At 37.7% G+C, this 20,115-nt stretch overlaps 2 long non-coding RNA genes across 2 annotated transcripts; one reads left to right on the top strand and one right to left on the bottom strand.

Moving 5' to 3' along the window:
* The first annotated feature begins 13,472 nt into the window (after nt 1–13,472).
* LOC125386226 lies at nt 13,473–15,935 on the top strand. Its single transcript, XR_007226197.1, has 4 exons — nt 13,473–14,109; nt 15,011–15,088; nt 15,376–15,594; nt 15,808–15,935. It is a non-coding gene; the product is annotated as an uncharacterized LOC125386226 (long non-coding RNA).
* Nucleotides 14,156–19,415, bottom strand: LOC105666386. The gene is made up of 7 exons (XR_002308305.2): nt 18,983–19,415; nt 18,563–18,690; nt 16,874–17,014; nt 16,288–16,715; nt 15,920–15,987; nt 15,418–15,548; nt 14,156–15,185 (listed from the first exon to the last, which is right to left on the bottom strand). It is a non-coding gene; the product is annotated as an uncharacterized LOC105666386 (long non-coding RNA).
* Between the last annotated feature and the right edge of the window lie 700 nt (nt 19,416–20,115).

Here is a 20,115-nt window from a genome sequence, read left to right as displayed (position 1 = left end):
ACGAAGACGATGGCGAACCCGAGTTTCTAGGCCGATGCACGTCTCGATCTTCTGTGGAAAGGAAAAATCTCGAGATTCTTTGCGCAGGAGGAGCACTTCCGTAATTGTGTCGTATAATTAGGAAGCTTAATGAGCTACTTGCCTCTTCGTGAACTTGTCGAAGGATTGATAGACATTTACACGCGGTAAAACGAAGTGTTTCGTCGACCAGTGATTCGCAGTTTAAAAGAAAATTTATGCTAATGGTAAAGAATTTCAAGAGCAGGATTAAGAACCTTTTTATTTTAAAAGCTTGAAATCACGCTGAAAATATAAAAATTAGAATACAAGATACGATTCTCATTATTTATTTCCTGAGTAGAGATCATTTTTGGCCAAATCGATCCACTTACACATATCTGTTGTAACTTAATCTGTACATTCGATATTTTATTTAAATTGATCTAGCATGTTGTTCGAATTGGACTATATTGTAATCCATACGAAAATAGGAGAAGTCACCACTTTGCTAGTTTCGAAATAAAAATTGCCAGTCTTTGCTGATCTTTATAGAAATTACATATCTTCGCAAAAGAATCTACACATAAACCTTGTAATCGACACCTTCCTCTGAAATATTTGATTAGAGTTGCAAACCACGAATTCACAACCAATCTCAGGTTTCAGAATCTCCGTTTTGACTACGAATCAAAATTTTCTTGCCAGTTGTTCAACATCAGCAATGTATGAAATTGAACGCTACTTTGAAGTCGCACGAAAACGAGATATTCTCAAAGAAAAATTCTCAATAAATCACGCAGATAATCCAACCAATAGCAACCTTGTCCCAGCGATAAAAGTCTTTCAATTATTTCAGTATATATTCATCGCGTCGAAAACTACCCCTTTTGTTGCCAGTTCACTCAACGACCACGACATGACAGAAAAAACGAAAACTAAAATTCGACGACGTAGTGTCGCATAAAAATTCGCGTGTACGTTTCTGTCGATCGATTGCAGCGATGGAGCACAGGTCTGAAGAGGAAGAGAGAATTATTCGTCGTTCCTGGATACGAGATTTCTCGATATCCCGAAGAAGCACAGACTTCTTGCCTCCACGATTTCACCTCTCCTCCCTTTACTTCCCTTTTCCCTTCAGTTGTTTCTTCCCTTGGTTGGCTTCTCGTGGCATGGCACAATACACAGAGAGGGTAACCAGGAGAACGGCCATAAAGCAAACGATAGAGAGACAATATTCTCTCCTGTGCAAACAATGGCTAACTTACAGCGATCATAAACAATCCCCTTATCCGCAGGTCGTTAACGCTGCATAATAATTTTCACTAACTCCCACCGTGTCACTAAATATTATTTCGCGAGGGATCAATCGGGAACAACGATCGACATACATGCTGGACAATCGTTAAAATCTAATCGTCCAATTTGATTACATTGTGATGAGTGAAGTGATAATAGCTACATTCTTTTGATATTCTGTCTAAGGGTTCTTCCTGTTAGAATCAGGATTTTTATTAATTTTTAACAAATTTCTTATACGTCCTAAACCCTTTGACTGAACTCTACACTAATATTATTAACGAAATGCTAGGAATAACGGATAACAAATTGCCAATAAATAAATGCTTCTAAATTTTCTCGCATATACATTAGAATTTCTAGGATAAGAAGATCGTAACCATAATTAAAATAAAATTTTGAATTCAAGATATAAAGCGTTAGATCAGCTTTCTACGTTTACCTCGGTTTGATTTCGCAACAGAGTAACAGATAAATCTCAGTGTCTCGACAAATTATCTATCCTGGGCAGAATTAATAACTCGTAATCGTACTCTAATAACCAATTCGCTTCGTTTCATTCCATAAGCACGGACAATTATATCGATCGAATCGTATCAATGCTCGTTGCGATTTAATTGGAGCAGTTTGCTCGGGCTCCGATACGTCAAGGATAACGTCAGGCTCTCGAGCCATTGAAATTCATCGAGCGGACGAGCGACGAATAAGTTAATTAGTCTGTTTTATTAGCAAATCCTTCACTCGGTATAATAACTCGTTCGTGCGTGTGGCAAATGATTGTTCGATCGAAACGAACCGAAAAATAGAACGAAACGAGAAAAACGACTGACAAGACAACGTTTCCACAGGATATCTATAATGAGATCGGTGGCATTGATTCGAGACAAAGTTGAAAATCACTTTGGCCAAACGTTCGAGTCGGAAGGTACGCCTACAGGCTTAGAACAGGCGCGAGTGATCTATTTACGATCAGGTGTGATCTATCGGCGATCGACGGCCGTGGGTGGCGGACATTCGATCCACGGTACTGGATCTCGACGCCACGCCACGCCGGTGAGAGGTCATTCTGACTCATTTGAGCCACCAACGTGACGTATTGTCCTGCGACAACGTTAACGTTGCACTCGAGATTATGTAAGCGTACATCGTAACGATATGAACGTGGATACGAGAAAGTAACGTGTATATAGTCGAAGAATATTGAAAAGTTTGGATTTGAAAGGAACGGAGGAAGGAAAGTAGATATATTCGTTTAAGATTGAACATTTTCCGAAGAAAAGAATTACGATACGAGGTAATTTTAATCCTGCAACATCTTTCGAGTAATTTCCAATTTAACTATATTTCTCTATCGTACGAGGTTTTGTTAAGTTCGAGGCAAGCATATTTGATTTCTTGTTTCAACGTTTCTCTTAAAATATCCAGTTTCTTTGAAGTTCAGGATCTTTCGATATTCGAGAACCACAAATAAAATGAACAGAAATAGAAAGTAGAGAAGAACTGTTCTAAATCTGAATTATCGTAATAGAATGTCTGCTATAAAAAAATGACATTCATGTTTAAAATATTTGTTGCAATTGTAATTGCATTTGATATTTGATGCTGCACGTCTCGCTATGTTTCGCTGACTGTGTTTCGTCAAGAACCACTACTCCCAGAACGGATAGTCAGCAACACACATCGTCGTCTCGCATATCAAAATATAAACATGTAACCATTTGTGAAACTAATGATCTGTTTCTTGATTCAACAAATTCACACGGTACGCGATAAATAATAATCATCGTCGTCGATACTCATTACGTATTTTACGACATTTCACGGTAAATCGACTAGCAAAATAAACGTCACAACAGAAACGTTTCGACACGTGTGATTTACGAGTGAAACCACTAAAACCGAAAGGTCCGTGCAGTTAATACAAGACATAGTGCAAAATCGAAACTCGTTCCTTGCATTGTTTAATGAATCATTTAGCAACGTTCATCGAGTTCACCTACGTGAACCTTTTATCCGTTGTTTTAATAAGCTTCGTGTATAATATATCCACGTGGTTTGGATACAGAGGAAAAGAAGAACGAAAGAAAAGGATTTGCACGAGTGTATGCGTGTACGTGTGTACTGGCCGTGTGGCACAAAAGGAGCCTGCAGCGATACATGGCTCGACGTGGAGCAATATATATCGATCGGGAGGCCGATTGCGTAATTGCAATTAAAGCGATCTTGTAATCGTAAGCCGGGTATAATTAATGAACTGAATCGTGCTGACGCTCCGAGTGTTGTCTATCGCGGCGCACGATCGTGCTGCGGGGCCGTGAGTAAGCGCAATTTGCCATATTGTCTCTAATAATCCTGGCTAATTAGTTTTGTCTCCCGTTTATATCGGTCGCCACGGCGGCGCACCGTGCACACCCGTGAGCCTCTTCTGCCGAGAGCGTTCTACAAACGGAAGAGAAAGCATCGACGCCCACGCGTCCACACGACCACAACGTTGAAAAATTTGGAAAAATTGCCAGGATGAAAGCAAGTGGCGGGAGGGGGAGGCGCTCTGCACGTTCGTTCTTCTTCCTTTTCATGCAGCGACAATCGTGAGTGGTTAAGCGGACACTTGACTGTTTTGAGGGATTGAGGGATTGAAATTTTTATCAGCGTTCGTTGCACTTATGGAATAATTAAATTAGAAGCGCGGAAAAATATTTATTAAGACGAAGCGTTTGACAATTTTATTTACGGCGTAGACAAGCAATAGATTAAAAGTTTCTCAAAATATTTAGCAATGTGAAAAAGATATCGTTGATCGTATAAGTTGTTGTATTTGTCTGTTTGTGCGGATATTTCTGAAAGAATTTGCAAAGAATCGTACATTGCTGAAATCCATTTTATCATTTTATACGTAGTAACCATCGGAGAGAATCATGTTTCACCTTTAGAACGAAGTATGACACATTTATAAACATACTTAACTAGATATTAAACAGGTAGATTGCATTGTTTGCCAAGTAGTCGAATAATAAATACACGCTAATAAATTATTAATGATAATTTCAACTTCATAAAGAACATGATATTATGATAATTACATAATCGATCTGTGAAACTAAAAAATTCGATGTTGGATTACTCGATGAATTTACGATACCCTGTTTCTTAGTTCCCTAGTCGGAGATATCAAACGAAAGCACAGACGAAGAAGCTAAATTGAAACGTAAAGGCGAACTAGGAAATAATCAAGGGATCTTCTATCTATGCGCTTCTTCTACAAACAGGGCATAAAACCCGGCCGGTCATAAATCCGCGACCTCCGGTCGCTCGCCTTGCTCTCTTTGCTCTTCGTTCACCTCGTCTCTTTACGTTGCATTATCTTTGCCTTACGTGCAGAACTAATTCTACATCTTCTAATAGACCGTGTCTGTTCCTCTATTTTCCCTCACTCTGCCTCCTTTCTTTTCCTTCCAACGCGAACATTCGCGAGGAGATAAAGATAATTCGAAGAAACTAGAAAATTGGAAATTACGCGTGGAGAATTTTGAGGGCGCGTTATTCGCTCCCAACGATTCTTGAATTCGTCACGACTACGTTAAATCGAACACGATGTTTTATTTAATTTCGTCTGTCCCAATTTTGATACAATGCCTATATATCTTTTTTATACTAAGAGTATATTTGAATATAACGGAGTATAGACGAATTAAAAGTATTTTCAGAAATAGTTGACGAAAAAGAAATAAAAAGAAATAAAAGGAAAGGCTCGAGAAAACCCGAACATTTGATTATGAAAGAAAACACGTTTAAGATCGCTGATAACAAAGTCATTTATTCGATTGTACCTTACAACCCGTTGATACCGATATTGCAATCATAATTCCTCCAACAAAGGCCATGCACCGAAATCAACAATTCACTGACACGGTTCTGAGTGAAAGATCCTTTTATGCGAAGGCTGTAATAAAGTACGACGTTGGTTTAATTACACATACCGTGGTGGTCACTATGTACGTTTCTGTCGCAACATGAGCCAATAAAGCCTGGGGAAATCTTTGTTAAGGGATCGCCGCGAACCAAATAAATCTCAATACAAAGTCAATTATAGGTGGCAGCTATGGTCACGAGCGTGGGCGTGAATAGGTCGCGCGACGCGTTTACCTCACACGCACCAGACACTTCGTGTTGATTTACAAATTCTAGGGAAGCAAGGTTGGGAAATCTCCATCGTTGACTAACGCGTCCACCGGCAGACACAATCGCGTCATTTTCCCTTCCCTAACTGCGAGATAAACAAAATTTATCCGGCATAAACAGCTCGAAAGCGGACGAATGAATTTCATTGAGCTGAAATTACGAGGCTCTCGTTGCCAGATTCCAAAATTTTTGCGAAACGGAAAACACAGCTGCATTAGTAAGATGCATTTTCAGCTAATGGACACGTCCTGACTAGACAATTCGAGAATATTTATCGTTCATAAAGCCGACAGATCTACGAGCCGGTTCCTAGATTCGTTGCAACTGGACCTGATTCAAACGTGCGATGGCAGGCGTTGGCAAAAACAGATTATTCGTCAGATTAATATATTACGCGAATGAAATTCGTTATGCGAGTCCGAATCTCCAGAATCATATGTTGCTACGCGATAACGTGAAATTTTCATGTACCAAGAATCATTTTCATGGGTCTTTATGTGCAGCAGTTTGTATATTTTAATCCTTAACACACCTAGGTGAAGTCACGTAATGGGCCTCATTGATTGAAAATAACTCTTACGATTCTTATATTTACGACAAAAATAAGATAATGCAAATTAATATAAAGATAAACAGAAACAAATAGTTTTGTATCCTTCGAAGAAAATGTCTGTTTACCACGAAAACACGTATCTGAATATTAACCAATGAATAAATTATACTGGATTAAACCAAATAGTTTTATGAATATTTCTGTCAGAGTGACATTAAAGAATATTTGTATTCTACCACGAGGCGTCTTTTGTAAAATCCATCTTTCCAACTTACAACACGACAGATTAATAATTAAAAACTGAAATTCGGTAAATTATTCGTGCTGAGATGTAGAAACAAACAAATGACGAACAGGTCGATTTATTCGTTGCAAATTCGTCGTAAAGACATGCCAAATCCGAGTTGGCACTTGGAACGGAGCACGCAAACAGATCGCGAAGTATTCGAGACGGTGCGGCGCGAGAAGATTTATAACGTGGCGCAAGTGCAAGAACCGCCGCGACTTTCTGTTATTAATTTTATATGTTGCGCAATACGAACTTCGACTACGGAGGCGTCGCGTTCGCGTGACGATATTAAATAGCCTGACTTTTAGCCGGGATAATTAACTCGAGACGAACGTGGAATGTTGGGGCCTTCGTTTTATGAAGATACGAGTGAAACGGTCGACGATACACAGTGAAAAGAAAATGGAGAGAAAAAAGGTTTCGTGGCACCCCTTTTGCGCAATTACAGCGATTCTTCCTCCTGATTGTTTCTTTTCGTTTCCTCTTCTTTTTCCTTTTTTCTTTTTTTTTCCTTCTTTCACTCCCTTCCATGCCGCGTCGTAATGACGGTCGCATAACTCTCGTGAAACGACTTCTGGCCAGGTCCACGGAGACAATCAGATAACTGCGAACACCCGCGTGATCTTATGTAACCGTGCACGCGTTACAACGTGCGTGTGACTCGCCACCAATTGTGATTGTGTGGGTATTACACGTTTTTGATTCCGCTGCCGAGGTTTTGAGTTTCTCTTTGACAGCTTTGAAGATCGCGATAGAGAGACGATGAAGGCAGAATATAGAAAACATAAAAGAATTTGATGTAGAGTATATGGATTCTCTCTTTTTATTTCTTTAATATTCTATTATTATTCTATTCTTGTATTTATTTATTGTTATTCTTCTCTTTATTCTATCCTATTATTATTTTATTTCTCATGTATTTTATTCTTTTTACACATGCATATTCTAAAAGTTCAGACAAATGCAGAATATAAAAAATATTCGGAGAATTTCTCTGAATTTCACAGGATCCTACAAGTAATTTATACCAACGTAGACGATTCGTATATCTGAGAAATAAAAAATCAGTTCTTAGGATACTTCCTCTCCCGAAATGTCGGCAAACTATAGAATATAAAAACTCCTCAATAAATATATAATAATTTCGAACGTCTACAGTCTTTCAACTAAAACCAAAATACAAACGAAATAATAAAACCTTTGTTTTAACATCGAAAAGGTACAAAAGCTTTTGCCAATTTTGACGGAATAAAATTTCAAATAAACGATTATCACGGCTTAAAGCCCATTGAATTTCGCAGTGACAAAATGTCATCGGATTAAGAGATTATCACGACGTGACAATCGAGAACGCGGGGGTAATTGCCGCTTGCTCGTGACACAATGATCACGAGCGATAATGGCATGCTTAGGCCTTGCTAGACACTGGACGACAACGTGTGTCGCGATCGACTTGCGTCACGCACGCACGTTGAATAATTAATGATATCCACCGCATTGAAAGAAATAAATGTCGGCCCTCGCGGAATCGGGTAAACACACGGTGTGGAATTAATTTTGGCGTGTCGCAGCACCGAGAACCTGCTTAATCGATCGTGGAACACGCCCCTTCAAATGTAATTATTCGAGCAATGTAAACCTTCGGCGATAGGGAAAGCGCAACTCCCGCACGGAGCACGATATTATCTCATCGAATAACTACAGGTATGAAGATAATTCAACGTGGATAAATCGCTGAGTTACTACGACCGATATCTTCCTTTCTTCGGTGTTTGATTACCAAAGTATCGATGTTTGGTTTAATCGAGTGACACTTGCAAGGGAATTCTAAGAGTGCACGCGGTGCAAGGTGTTTAGATAATACACAGTAAGAGAAGATTAATTAAAAGCAGTTACATCATCGAGTTGCAGCGTGAATACCAATGTAATCTTAGTTAAGAGATAATTACTTTCAATCAGTTTCGTATTAAATGCCGCACATAATCAGGAATTCTTGCGAGAACGTAACGCTTATCACCCAAGATTATGGCCTCTATCTGTCAGAAACTCGCAATAACTGCTATTTGAAAACGTTAAACTACCGCTTTGCCTAACCAAATTAAGAGCGAAGATATCAAACTGAAAGCGACCAATTCTTCAAACCTACCTAACACGTTAAGAAACTTACGAAATGAATCGATAATCGAACGAAGGAGCACGTTGTGCAAGAAAGGCGCGCGCAAAGAAGTGTCCACGCTGGACAACGAGCCTCCATTCGAATAAAACATTGGAGTTATCGAAGAGAAAGAGAAAAAAGAACAAATTTCTGCTCCACTTATAGACAGAACTGTATCTGGCAGCTGCTGCGAGCATCGAACGCTCGATCCTCTCCCGAATCGTTTAACATTATAATGACGAGAGGCCCCCGAGAACACTCGTAACAGGTAGGAACATACCACGAGACCTGTTGCGAGAGAACGGACCCCCCGCAGCTTGCGTTCGCCGACGTCAGATGTTATCTTCATCTATCCGGGACCTAGAGAAGCGGGCCGCTAGATCGACTTTTCTTCTCCTCCTGTTCGTGCTCAGGCGAAAATATCGCGAGCCGACTGCGCCGCCTTTATCGCCACGATCTTTGGAGGCATCTTGGCCACGGCGAAAAAGGGAACCCGCATGTGCGTCGTTGTATCCAGCGTTTTTTGGAGAAATTAATGGCCCCTCTGCTGGTGGACATTCTGTTTTTTTGCTTCTCTTACGCGGACACTCTGGAATTCTTGTACCTTATGCAATTTTGCGGTACCTTTAAGACACTTTTTACCCTCTTTCCTTCGTTTTCGGTTTACTTTGGATCTCTAGACGGGGGAGAGGCTATTTGATGAATTAAGACGATGGTCTTTCGTCCGTTTGTTGTATATCGAACCGCCAGTATAGCGAGCAGAACATTCAGATCTGAGCGCAAACAGTGGATGTATCGTTTAATTTCGATGGTGCTGTGGGAATTTTATTGTCGAAATTCTATGGAAAGAGTTTAAGGATTACAGCGAATTCAAAGAAATTTTGTTTAGTGCGAGGAAATAGGAAGATCTTACGATTTGTCCAACTATCTTTTAATTGTGTTAATGGCTGATGATGGAATCGAATCGCTGACTGAAGGAATCAAGATAATCGTCGGAGGATGTTGATATAGTTGGATACGAATTACGAGGAAAATATTTTTCTTTAAATTTAAAAAAAAGTGTTATTTCTAAATAAAAGTACCGTTTTTTATAGCGTTGGTTTCATGATTGATTATTAGTGTTATTGGACGATTCATAGAAATGTCATAGTGGTACGACCTACTGGAAACTGTATGGACTACCTTCATGAAACTTTGTGTCGTGTTCTGTAATACCGACGACCGCGACAAAATCGGAACGTTCCCCACGCCCTCTATGATTTACATCGACGGTGAACATAAGAATTGCATTCAAGCAACATCTTTCAATAGGCAACAGGAATAACTTTACAATACCTGCTGATCCTAACACGGAATTAAATGTAGAATTTAACATGTATAATACAAAGTTACCGAAAGTGAGAAACATTTAACATAAAAGGTAATAATTAAAGCAGAATATAAGAAGAAAATTAATTTAACACATTGGTCGCCCAGCGTAATTCGGCTAAGTCTTCCGCAGGACCCAAATCCGACCGTCGGTATGCTTTCCAGCCAGAGTATTCCGAGGGATCTCATGGCATATATCCCAGATCTTTCATTTAGTCGAGACGCATATCAGCGATTTTTTCATCCTCAAAATGTTCGGTAGAAAATATATTTGAAAGTGAGGAGAGTAGTATACAATAATGAAAAAACTGGTATCGACAGAAGTGACCAGATGGTCTCGACCAACAACAACTTTTTTTAGATTCAAACCGTCCTGTTAACGCTCCGAGAGAACTAGGTGACTTTAGTCACCCGTTATTGCACCCACGTTAATGCATGAAGGTATGAAGAAGAAGCCTCCTACCAACGTGGCTCGTGGGCGACCTTGTTCATGGGCAAAACTAGCTTTTTCGCTAAAGAAATGTTCATTTTTGCCATTAGGTGACTACCCGCTTTCTCCGTGAATTTTAAAAGCGCCTAATAAACACAAGGACTTTTCTAAGTACCAGCTATAAACCGAAAACACTTATAGGATTAGAAAATCCTTTCGGATATGCACATGAACTTGAAAACATACGTTAACACAATTGTGTTAACATATGTTAACTCGATAGTTAAAAAGTTAAGATTTGTAATGGATCCTTAGGTTTATTGAGGATTGGTATGACGGTACGTGGACTGTAAGCTGCAAGGGAATGAAGGACGTCGCGCGAACCATCTCATGCGACGTAAGAAGTATTTTTAAAAGATCTCGACAAGTAGATACGTTCGAATTATGTCGGTTTCTCCATATCGGTTGAATTGAATTCAATAGAAAAATAAAGTAACATATACTAATTTTGTTCTAATTTTATAACGATTTATTCAGCGAGATAGCTTGCTTATTTTACTTTTTAACATTTTAACGTCACGTTTTAGAGTTCTACAAAAACATGCTTCTCTTTAAAAGTCATGTACTTCAAACAAAATCTGATTTACTTCCTTTTCAAATGCATTATGAGATCCATCACGCTGATTAACGAACGATTTTCATAAAAGAAATACACTTCTTTCTGCGAAACCCCCTCACTTCTACAATTTTGCGCATAATAAATATTCAACTACTTCATATTCAAATACTCAACCTATTCATTCAACGTCATATTTCTAGATCCGCCATTCAGTATCTACCGTCATAAAACCAGACACTTTCTTCCAGCTTCATCTCGGAAACTTCTTGTTGCTGACTCATTTCATATCGCTCGTATAAAAAAGTTTATCAATATCAAATCTTTGCGAACATTCCCGGTCGGCTATCCTAAACTTCACGTATTCGATCGAACATTTTCACGCGTGGCTCTACCTGGATACCGCCTTCGTTAACGATGTACCGATAAAGGGTTGTATTCATTAGGAAAAGTAGATTCGGTGGCGCGGTTCATCGAAATTCCTTCAAAGCACCAAACTTTAACCCTGTGAGATGACCTGTAGGTACGAGCGCCGCATATAGGCAGCAACCACGCGACGAAGCCTGGTTCGGCATTTCATATATCGGGCATATACCAATACCATCTGTAGTCAATAATATATTTTTTCGTTATCGGCAGAACATTTTCTGTTGATTTTATTGATATATTGGATTAATCACTTCTTAAAAGTTACTCAGTGTTGAAACAACATTAAAACGTTTTACGCAATATATTTCAAACATCCAAACGATCGTATACTGTTTCGTGCTAAAAAAATCTGTTAAATCCATTAACAATGAAACGATATTTTATATACGGCTCTTACAAGAATTATTGTTATTTAAGATTTAGGAAAACGTATATACAGCAACCACGTACACTGTGCGCATTTCTGGCGCGTGCTTCCGTTTAGTGATAGTACTAGCGGACTGGACTGCCGAAGCGAAGTTAGAGGATCTTTGATGAATGATCACTTGCTGATTTCGCGTGTCTACGCGCTTGTAATTCCGCACGTTCTTTTTCTTACAATTAACACCTGAATGCGACTGTTAGTATCATTCTTACAAGTTCTTAAACCTAAGGAAAAGTTCTCCAGATCACTGAAGAATCTTCATTAGGTTTAAGATGTTGTCATTTGTACTGATGAACGATCACACTCGCGCAGCTCTTGTAGCTGTATTACATCGTGTGATCCAGGAAGGATCTCCGACAATACAGTCGGAGAATTTAGGCATTTTGTAAACGCAACTCTACTTAACGAAACGCGGTCATTCATTGTCGCAACGCTAAGAGGAAAAATAATTAGAAATCACTGTTACGTCGCCTAAAACATCTGCATTCCAGCCCTCGCGACCGGACAGCCAACGGCCTGCGTAACGTCATTTCGACCCTCAATAAACCTAAGGACCCAATATAGTCTTTCACTTTCACGGTATTGTATTAACATGCGTCCTCAGTCAATCCCTTTGTCCTGAAGAATTTTGTTACGCCACGAGGCTTACCACAGGCTGTATTTTCTAACCGTCGCTCGCGGCCCTACAGTGTCGCAGGCAGATCGTCTTATCTGACCGCCGGATCATATACAATGTATGGACGAGCGCATAGTTGTCGCCAAGCAGCGAGCTCTCGAAACGTCGAATTTTGTCCGTTACGTTTTCCACACAAGAACGGACATACGTGATCATAGGCGCGAACGGTGGCGTGACCCGAGCATAGTGGGGGTCGTCTTCGAAATGAGACAAAGGAATCATCGAAAAACGAGCACTTCCTTCTGACGAGCCGAACGTTATACATCGTATAAATTTATATCTATTTAATCGTGTAGACTAAGTGTTGGAAATATATACTTTAATTCTGTAAACCACAGTGTTATACTAACTGAATCACCCCTATTATACCCCTAACCGAAATCAGGGGATCGAACTATTCGTGGTGTCGATTATTGCAATCGTAACGGGAATTTACGACTCCCGTTGATGCGTATTCTCGCGATCGCGTCTCCCCGCGATAGCTCGAAAGTACAATCGCGATGGATTAATATCGCAACGCTAACTCTTAAAGTGAGTTCAATGAAAATTACTATTTTCTATATGGAAAAGTTACTTCAAATATTCTGATATTGTAACTTGCAATACTATGAAATTAACTAAAAACTAACATTTTTGTAATTAATTTTAAACGATAAAAAACAAGATAAGTTCTGATGCGTATAATTCTCTAAGAAGTTCTAAAAATCCATAATAAAAATTTCAGAAGATAATCGCGATATCATAATTCGCAACTCTAAAGCAAACGAGATTATCATTTTGTCCCAACTCGAATTCAAACCGGAATCATTCTGTCGCTACACAAATAAAAAGCCGCGATATTATTTCGTTGCTCTAATTCAACCCGCAATTAATCTCTCGCGACACTAATAAGAAAAACCGCGATTTGCCCAATGTGATGATGCACTGATATATACATCGGCCAAAAAAAAGAAAATACTACTACTACTGCTACAAATACTAAAAACGAGCATAATGACAAAGTAGCAACAAGAATGATTTCCCATGCTCTGGATGACCCAGAACATGGGGAGGAGTCATTAGTAGTTGCCCACTTCTATGGAAATTTGGCGGGCCTCTTCGGCTATAGCCTCAAACAAAAATGAAACTTATAAAGGTAAAATAAAAATATAAGCCGCGGAAGCTGATTCAAGTGCACATGAACTGATCAACGATCACAGTAGTAATCGTTGACCATTCGCATGTGCGTAGCTCGAGCGACAAACGTTTGTTTCGGGCAAAACCAGAGACGAGAGCATGCTCTACTCGTACTAGTTTCGCCGTCGATTTTTCAAATTAGATTTCCAGAAACAGGTTGGTCACTCGAAAACGCACCTACCTAACCAGAGACTGTGCCAACCTGCCCGGCCCTACCTACTTATAATAAGCAGACACACCAGAAAGTATACTCTACCTATGCTACCTAGCCCTATATTTAAAAAATGGCAAAACAAGCACACCAACACACTCGCTCCATGATTCTCACACAAACGCTCAGGCGCAAAGGACCTATACTAGAGAGGACGTCCCGGGTCGCCTCCAACACCCGAGCTTAGCATACAACATGCACGCTCTAATTTACGTACCATTTTCCTGAAATCGACTGACGAAGGCTAGTAACCATTGCGCGAAACTTGATAAAACACGCGTAAAGAAATTGTATTGTTAAATTAAATGTAAGTAAACCTGGAATTATAATTGTAATTGACAGCAATATTAACAAAGTGATTACACTTAATCGTGTGGATGATATTATCACAAATTGTGATTGTATTGATACATAAAATGAATTGATATATGTCTCAACATATTTAATATTTGAAGTTGTAGCGAATGAGAAAAACGACGCAATTCCACAGCCTAACCACACACACACACAATGTGGAAAATACGTCGTGCACGGTATACTAGCACATCGTCAATCGCTGAGAAATTTTTGCAATAATTATGATCATCATGCCCAATGTCTTTCTCCCATTCAAGTAGCACCTAGGCACGTGAATAAGATCCTGACAATGGGCATGGAAAAGGTTAAATCTGAAAATTCTGATCTAAAAGGAAGATTAGTTTGTCTAATTTCTACTTAACGGACTAATATATTTTTTATTGTATATCTTATTACTTCGTTTAAAACTATAACAACTCTACTTTATTCATTTAATAAATTACTGAAATTTTAATATTACGAAAAAAGTAACATGGATTGAAAAAAGACCAAGACTCGATGAAACGGAATAATTGACTCTAAATGTATTGCCAAGACAGAAATAATCTCAGACAATCTCTTCGTAGAAGCACATTTTCGAAAATGCAGAAGCAGTGTTCAAAATTATCTTTGATTAGAAAATCTACCTGACACGAAGTTTCTTCTTGCATATAAAATTTCACACATTCTTGTACGAAAAAAAATGAATTTTGATTCATATTTTAAATTCTATTGAAGTTTATAATATCTGAAGTCAAATTAATGAATGTGACTTAATGTTGTCATAAAATAGAAGATTAAATTGAAGATTATCTATTGTATCGTATATTGTATGTGTCATTATCAGTGAGTGACAATTGCATCTTTCATAGCAACGAGATCGGAGGGCATCCAATTTCTCCACTACTATGGAATTTTTCATACTAACTATGAAAATGCCAAGATTTATGGTAAGTCCATAAGATTATTGAGGGTACACAGTAAAAGTGTATGGACATCTGGTTGCCATCTTGCCCACGGCATGGGCCTGGTTTGTGTAGAGAGTCACTGAACGTAACAAATATGAAAAAAGAAGTTACTACACACGGGTATAAAAAATACCCGCAGTCACTATGCTCCCAAAAAATTTCTATATAATTTGTATATAATATTATACAATATTATTATATTTGTATATAATTTCTATATAATTTCTATATAATACAACCTATACTGATTTGGACCTTTCATCCTACAGCATGATTAAGTGACAGGAGGAACAGAAATGCATGCGACTCACCGTTAGAAGCAGAGGATCAGAAGCATTATGCCATCAAATCGCCGCGCTATCCCAGCCAATGTCACCAGGAAGACTAACATCAAACAGGAACCGTTGAAAATCCAATGATAGAAATAGGGATTGTGCAAAATCTGTTACAGAACAAAATACAATGAGTGATTGCTAATTATTTGGAAAGTAAGAGATAATAAAAAATAAAAGTTTATTAAAATTGGTAACATTAGGAATAATAGGCTGAAATTCTAATAAATTTCAATAAGTATAAAAACTGAAACTCTAAAATGAAATTTTAAAATCTAGAAATTAAGAATCTAATGATTTCTTTAAATACGTTTGTCATTTGTTTTATAATTCGATATTAAGACATTAACACTTTATTTATTTTAATAGGAAAGTAACTTTAGAAGATTCTAACCATCCAAAATTTCAATCAAACAAAAAGTATTCAAAGAAAAATATACAGAACAAATATAATTGAAGTACGATACGTAAAGATACTTACATTCTTGGCTTTTGAGCCACTGTTAGAACATTCCCAAGGAAGATGAAGAAGCTGAAGCAGTGATATGCCTATAATAAAACAAACATAATAACCAATAGTAATAATAAAGACTGAAATTCTAATAAACTCTAGTAAGTATGTAAATTGAAACTCTAATATAAAAGTTTGAAATCAAAACATCAGTGATTTTTATGTGCATCAGAAAGTCTTATTGTAATTGAACTTTAACACTTTCAAACTTTATTTCAATTAAAAAAGATATTTATAGCTTTCTAAATTATCAATCATCTTTATTTCATAATTAACAATAATTCAAACAAAATACAAAAAATTGAACAACTTGAAATACAATATATAAAAATACTTACATTCCTGAGATCCTACAGAGACTTTATCTTCTTGAGAAATGCACTAGCTTGTTCGACCGTTCGCGGGAAGACGCGATTGCCAAGAAGCCCGCCAACGAGAGCCGTAAATTCCCGTTACGATTTCATAATCGATGCCACGAATTGGTCGATCTCCTATTTCAGTTAGAATAATAGAGATGGTTGAACTGAAGTAACAGGTTATAATATACACTTTATTCTAACAACTTTGTAGTAACAAGTTGAATTGATGACTGGTCAATGGACGGAAAACCAATCAAGAGATGGTGACTGATCCAAGGATGAAGAACCTAAAGTTCGGTGACGATGCTGTCGCAGAGGAAAACTATTGATGGGTGTGTCTAGCGCACAGTACCATCGGATTCGTTGATGGCAATTTTGACTAGGAAGGTGAGGGTAACGGTCATTGTCTGTAATTGGACAAGAAAATGGTTGGTGAGTAAGAATAGATGCTGGTCGCCCCCGATCAAAGATCGCCCGTGAGTAGCATTTTGCATGGGAAAACTGCTTCCCAGTGTTTTCTCGAAATGGACAATAAATCTAAAAAATATTTCAACTAAAAAAATACCTGTTTAGTCTGAAGGAAATTAACTACGAAATTGCTAATATTTATGGTAAGTCATGGAGACTCTTCAAGGTCCGCAATAGTGATGTGTAAACATCTGACAGCCATCTTGCCCAAGGAATGGAGTCCGGTTTGTGTAGTCACCTGAGGTAACAGACTAAAATATTCAAACCCAATGTTCGAAAAATATATTTATATACATAAAAAGAAAAATAAAAGACTACGTTACCGTGACCACTTAAATTATGATCGGCGAACAAGAACTTTAATATCGCGTACAAACTTGTTTGATAAAATTTTATTACTTTCGTGTGTAATTATTTGATTGAATTTGACCAAAACTATCGTGATTTGAAAATATTGAAAAAGACACTAAAGCGTAGTAAACACTGACTCACAAACTAACTGACAAACATCGCATTGCGCGCGGTCACAAATATTCTCTGGAAATAAAGTTCTGTAATACCGGCCGAAGGGAGGGTGTAAAAGAAGGGAAATATCGTTTCGATATTTTTCTTCTCTTCCTATCGAACGTTTATTTAGAAGATACAGCTAGCTTTTTTACACTTAAAAGATTATTATTAAGAAATTGGAATAAGTATAAAAAATATTAGTTGAAAATTATAAAATATTTCTCGACATTGAACAAATGCTTATGAATACCGTGAATGCAATGCAATCATTCGCAAGAATTATATTGTAAATGTTCGTTATTAGAATACGAAATATACACTCCATTATCACACTATAGTCGCGTGTTATAAATATTCGAAAATATTTGCAAAAATTCAAAAATTCACAACTAAATATCCTTAGAGAGTACTATTATATATAAACGCGCGCGAAACGTTCGTTTGAAGTATTTGGATCTAACTGCGCGCCACCTCTATGAGAAACGTACAAGTTACAAAATTGCAAGTATATGACGTTAACTGTAGCAAATTCACATAATATAGCAAAAAAAATTGAATTTGATAAGTAAATGTTACTATACCTATCGAAATTAGTTCAAGCTATTGTTATTAAGATTTCTATGTTTCAAACTCTGTCTACACGAAGCTATTGTTAAATTATCAAGAATCATTATCTATATCGCGGATTACCTTAAAACGATAATTCGTTAAAAATTAGTTTGAAATAAGAGAATGATTTCATATATATTCAAATATTTCATAAATATAAATTGTATATCAAATATTACCCATGTTCAAATAAGAAGACAATAGAATTGTTCATACACAGCTGTCTTACTTAAAATATTATTGTTAAAATGAAACATTATCAAATTTCATCGGATTGATGACTAATTGTCATTGCGTCCATATATTAATATTCCTGTGACTTCTATATTATCCCTGCTAACGACCAATAACTGCACAAAAAATAACGAAGTTAAAATAAATGTATAAAATAATTAAATGCAAATACAATCAAACTAAAATTTTATTACAAAAGCTTACGATAGGAACTACCGGTAACAGTATCGTTTGATAAATAGACGACTGTAGAAAAATTGAAATAAGAAATTTCAGGAAACCACTTAATTTCATTACCTTAATGTTAGACGAATCGTTAAATAAACGCGTATTATTTAAACGTTATTAATAATGAGATATAAACGATAGCGAAAAGATAATGAAGAAACGATATCACCGAAAATGCGTCACCAATAGGTTAGAATACATTACACACCTGACTCAACACGAACCACGTTGCCGGCACGAAATAAGACAACAGAATGACTCCTCGCACCTTAGTCTCGCTGCGCAACTTCCAAAGCGGTGGGGGGTCACACAAGCCGGTACGGAAAGTTAAGCGATCTACAAAGAAGAAACGTAAACATTACCTACGCAGTAAACAAAACATTCGTCATTCACTCAACGCTTACACGAATGTTTCCAAATTTCAAACAAAACATATGTATATCGCGCAATATTTATATCTTACACAATGATAACATCGATTTTTATAAACATCTTACAATAATTCGTAGCCCTACTGGCAGTATTGAGTATCAAAAATACATTTGTCTAACTTGGAACGAGAGAAAAAAAAAATAAGGCTACTGTTATGTCGCGTGAAACGGTCTGTGCGACGTCCTTCATGTCTTACCCGTCAAGGCCCAACACCATTAGACAGTCCTTAGGTTTATTGCACGTTCTTACAACGTGGAAAACGTGGATATTTGTCTAACAGAAAAGCCAGTTTTTCCCTTGAACAAGGTCACCCCCGAGCCACGTCGGTAGGAGGCTTCCTCCTCCGATTTTCATTTATTAACGTTAGCTATAACCAATGGGCTTTCCTCCGTAATCTCACAAGAACGAACTTCACTTGTTCTCATCACTATAGAGCAGTCACTACATATCTATACTTAGTCTGTTCAATTGCTATTTCTGCTACGTCACGAGGGCCTTGCTCTATTACGAAAGAACATTCAGTGCTCATCTATCGGAGTGTCATAGCATGTCATAGCAAAGCATCGTCTACGACATTTATATCATCTGTAACGGTGTAACTCTTCAGTATAATAAGTGTTAGAAATACAAATTTTATAACCTTGTTAATCGCAGTGTTATACCACATCAATCACCTCTATTAACCCACAAAAAATAAGGGGATCGATCTATTCGTGGTGTCGATTCTTATAATCGTAACGGGAATTTACGACTCCCGTTGACGCGTTTCGTCGCGACCGCGTCTCCCTGCGAAAGCTCGAAAATACAGCTACTGACATTGTATATACAATTTCGTGTCTTGCAAAAGGGACATACGAGTCGTACTAAACTATTCATTCTATTTTCGCGACACTAAACTTTTAGAAACATCATAAAGTTATAAATTCTAACATGACTGCAATAAGCTTTCCTTAAAAATGGGTAAACAAGGGGAGCCTTGATCGATCAAACCATTAAAGAAAAATCGCGGCATGCCCGAAACGAACGAAATCGCGATCTCTCAAAGAACTAACGAACCTACACGATACACTCTCGTGCACGAGATAACCCCAAATTTCAACGGAAAATCCAAGGATTGACCGTCACCCGATTCCTGTTTCGCCGTTCGAATTGCAGCTACTTAGCTCTTATTACTTGCTATTATTATATTATAATTATGTTACTAATAATTATACCAGTTATAAGATTAATTGCTTTGCTGTATAGAGTGGGCTGCCGCCTATGTGTCGTTCGATTTGATGATCACTGTGCGCTTCGTTGCGTAGGCTGAGCCTTTTTCGCTTCTGTAAG

The sequence above is a fragment of the Bombus terrestris genome, chromosome 13 (genome assembly GCF_910591885.1).
Source record: "Bombus terrestris chromosome 13, iyBomTerr1.2, whole genome shotgun sequence".
Classification (NCBI taxonomy): Eukaryota; Metazoa; Arthropoda; class Insecta; order Hymenoptera; family Apidae; genus Bombus; species Bombus terrestris.
The sequence above is the reverse complement of the archived record's forward strand: the minus strand, read 5'-3'. Positions and strand labels throughout refer to the sequence as shown.